The following is a 4,089-nucleotide window of genomic DNA, read 5'->3' as shown; positions in this document are numbered from 1 at the left end:
CCCCTGCCAATAACTGGGATAAAATCCCTGCCAGACTGGCAAATCATGCAGCCGTTCTTTCAGGCACAGGAGAGCTGCTAGTGAAGGCATTCCCAGTGTTTCCATTTGCATTTAGGGCCCAAGGTCCTGTTTAGTGACCAGTGGGGATCCTGCCAGCGTACAGTCACAGAAGGCATGTGAGCGGCTGTTGCCTGAATGGCACCTGCAGTGCCTGGAGCGGGACAAGAAGCAGTGTGGGGAAGTGACACCCTCCAGCTGGGCTTGGCTGAGAGCCTGGGGGTGTGGGTGCCTCTGGCACAGCCAACTTCTTTCTGCCCTCCCCAGTGCTGATCTTCTGTCAACTCCTGCTCTAACCCAGTGCGTGCTTCGGGGTGCCTGCAGGAACACGAGGGGCACAGGTGAGCCTCAGCACATCTGGTTGGCCCCGTGTCACCAGGACGGAGCTCATAGCGAGCCAGGAGAGAAACACACAGCACCCAGCCTGGCAGGGACTGACAGCATCCTGCAAGCAGAGGGACCACCTTGGGAGGCTGTTTTTCACAGCCGCACTGCGCGGACAGCCGCCTACAGGCCTGCACAGAGTGCAGGAAGGAGTCTGGTGTTGTTTTAGCACGGAAAATATGATTCAGGTGTGAGAAAGAGGCTCCTCTCAGCATGTGACACGTGCTGCCTGCAGAACGGTTGGTCTGTACGCATTGCATTGGCAGGCACGCAGTGCTGCATTGGTCTTCACACAGTTTACAGTTTCTGCAGCATCCCGTGGAGTCTGTGCCCCCCCCCAGGATTTATTTGAGTCCCTGTTTGAAAGCCACGTCCCCCTTACGCACACCTACTGTACCACCAGCCACTGCTGCTATTGCTCTTGTGTGTCTGCCTGAAAGTCCCTGCATAACATCAAGCTTTGCAGGAAAACGTCCCCTACAGGCTTCCCCACCTCCCTTCTGAGCGTGGTGTGAGGGGCTGAGGCCTTCATACAGGTGTTGAGTAAAACCTTCCAAAAGCAGAGCAGGAGGACAGTCAGGGACAGCATGACAAAGGGACGTGCAGCTTGGTGTACACAATGCACCACACGCCCCAACCACATCCTCTGCTGGCAGCTGCTCGCAGCGCCAGCAGTGCTGGCACCGTGATTGTGGGGCTGCCTCGCCCCAGCTTCGGCTTATGTCATCTCGTTTCCTCTGTGCTACCCAAAAACGGTCCTAGGGTTGTTCCCCACTCCTTCATTGTACCTCCAGGGTTCAGGGGTATGCGCAGGGATCCCTGCTCCCTTTGTTCCCTATCTCTTCCCAGGGGGTCTGCCCTGCCCCACTGCTGCTGACCACTGCATGTAAGATGGCTCCAGCAAGGCTCCATCCTGACCACCCCACTGCTCCTCGTCCTCTGCAATGTGAGGACCCCAACCCTGGGAGGACGAGCTCACTGCTCTTGGTGTGAATGTGCTCATGCTGAACATGCAGGCAGGGCTGCTGTGTGCCACTGCTGAGCTCTCGTGTCTCAGTTCCTCTTTTTCACAAACACCACGGTGCAAACTCAGCAAATACCATCGATACCACAGGCAGCTCCTGGGATGGACAGGTGACGTAGATGTGCAGAGCACACCACGCGGTCACCAGCCACCATGTCCCTGCTGTGTCCCACAGCTGTGTCCTGGCCTCCACATACCCTTGTGCACTGTGCAAACAAGCGGAAGGACGACGCATGGGCATGGTTACCTACTCTGGCCCATCAGAACGGTTTCAGCCTGGGGTTTGGGCACTGCAGGCAGGGGGGATGTCCCCTACCACCAGCTTTGCCCCTGGTGTTGCAGTGATGGAGTGCTGTGCTGTGCTCCCTGCAAGCACAGGGCACTCCTCCGCTGCAGTTCCTCTGTGCCACACAGCAGGCTGGGACAATACGGTGCTCATTTAACATTTTTTGTCATCCAGCTGTGGCAAGGTCAGTTTAGAGACAGACTCCCAGTCAAACAGATGCAGAAGGCAGAGTGATGGCCCCGGCCCTAGGCAGTGCTGCTGTGGATGGGTCCCCCAGCTCCTGGGAGCTCGGATAGCTCCTGACCTGCAGAGATACTCAAAGGGCTCTGCTGAGATTAAATACCAGCCCTGCATCTCAGCTTTGCTGGCAGATGTTGGAAATAACAAAACAAGCCTGACCTGCTCTTAGAAAGCGAGCGTTCTGTGGTGCTCTGCAGTCCCCCTCCATTCCAGGCTGCAGAGCTGGGGACGGGCACAGTCACTCTGGCTTATGGACCGGGAAAGCCCCCTCTCCCACGTCTCCCTGGAGGATCCCCAGCTCATGGCTTGGGCACCCCACAGCTGGTACTAAGGGCAGCCTTCAGGAGATGTCACCGCGCACCGGGGCACGGCACAGCGGAGAGCATCCATGTGCTCCCCTAGAGACAGCAGCACACAGCTCATGGCAGCTCAAGCCCAGTGCATCCCGGCTGATGTCCGTGTGTCTCAGGTCCTGCTGCGGATATCACCTCTGGCCCTACTGTGTGCTGTGTGTGGTAAAAATACGCAGCAAACGCACAGCAAGTGAGCAGTGAAACTTCTTGCCAGGAGAGAGCAACCACCCCTTACCTGAGTACCGGGAATATCTCCTGTTGTTGGGGTCATGCTGTTCTGGCTCCAGCGCTGCCAGCAGAGTCACGAGGAGCAGGAGANAAAACCAGCACAGCTTCACCGAGGGCAGGTCCTGCCTGACCAACCCTGTCATGTTTTTATCATGCTGTAACTGCATCAGTGGAGAAGGAAAGAACTGAGGATGTCATCTTATCTGGACTTCAGTACTGCCTTTGACATTGTCCCCCATAACATCCCTCTCTCCAAATTGGAATGATATGGATTTGAGGGGTGGATTTTTTAAGGGACTGTGAACTGGTAGTGAGAGTGTACCCAGAGAGTGGTGGTCAATGGCTCATTGTCCAGATGGAGATCAGTGACGAGTGCTGTACCTCAGGGGTCAGTACTGGGACTGACGCTCTTTGATATCATCATCAATGACACGGACAGTGGGATGGAGTGCACCCTCAGCAGTTTTCGGGTGACACCAAGCTGTGCGCTGTGGTCAGCACGCACGAGGGCCTGGCATGGATCAAGAATCAGTCAGGGGAAGTGGTATCCTATAGCACAGACAGCACGGCTCAGCTGTGAGCATGGTGAGGCATCAGGATGATGCTCCTGCACAGTTTTGAGGTGGGAAACTGAGAGAGGGATGAGGGCAGAAAGTTTGAGCACAGGGCTGCAGAGAAGGCACCTCCTGCCACCCTACTTACCAAGACACTGCACAGTCCCCTCAATGGGAATCCAGGCACCGGTGCTGTTCCTCCCCTGCCACATATTTCCGTAAAACGATCCAGCATCATCAAAAGTCCCATCACGCCCTGCACATCTGACGTGGGTGTAGGATGGCTGTAAACCCTCAGGGCAGCTCAGCATCACTTCTTCGTTCTTCCTGTACTCCTCCAGGTCTGGTGCCAGACGGAGTGTTGGGTCCCACCGGGGCCTTTGGCATGTTTCTGAGGTGGAAGCAGGTTCAGTTAGGATGGGAGGTGGTGAGGTGGGGCAGAGCATGGTGGGTATCAGCAACCACCTGCAGCCCTCCGGTCACTGAAGGGACACTGAAAGTGACACATCCGTCTGCCACCATATGACCCCACGAATGCTTCTTGGGAAGGGGCTCATCTTGTACATCCTAGTGGTCTCTCATTCACAAACTGTCCCACTCCACGCTTGTCCCTTAACCCTCCTCACAGCCCAGAGCTGGGATTTTCCCAGGACTACCCCCTCCATCCCCTCCTTGGAGCAGACCCCCAAGGCACAGGGTGCAGGACCCGGCACCTCCTGAAGCACGCTGCCCTGCACTGCGTGGTGCTCTCACTTACCTACACACGACACGGCCCTTTCAATGCGGATCCAGGCACCTGTGCTGTTCCTCCCCCACCAGACATCTCCATAGGAGGGTTCCCCAGCACTCAGTCTAAGAAATTCCTTTGCACATTTGACGCTGGTGAAGGAGGGCTTGAGATATCCAGGGCAGGTCAGCAGCAGTTCCTCATTCACTCCATAACTGTTTCTGTCTGGTGCAAAT

The 4,089-nt window shown here is 56.3% G+C and overlaps 1 protein-coding gene across 1 annotated transcript in view; it reads right to left on the bottom strand.

Annotated features, from left to right (window-relative positions):
• The window catches only part of LOC110389940 (receptor-type tyrosine-protein phosphatase epsilon-like), a 19,606-nt gene extending 15,523 nt beyond the window's left edge, over positions 1-4,083 (bottom strand). Inside the window, exon 1 of the mRNA XM_021381053.1 lies at positions 3,884-4,083. The gene's annotated coding sequence lies outside the window, so the exon portion shown is untranslated. The remainder of the gene's footprint in view (positions 1-3,883) is intronic.

This window comes from Numida meleagris, chromosome Z, assembly GCF_002078875.1.
Source record: "Numida meleagris isolate 19003 breed g44 Domestic line chromosome Z, NumMel1.0, whole genome shotgun sequence".
NCBI lineage: Eukaryota > Metazoa > Chordata > Aves > Galliformes > Numididae > Numida > Numida meleagris.
The sequence above is the reverse complement of the archived record's forward strand: the minus strand, read 5'-3'. Positions and strand labels throughout refer to the sequence as shown.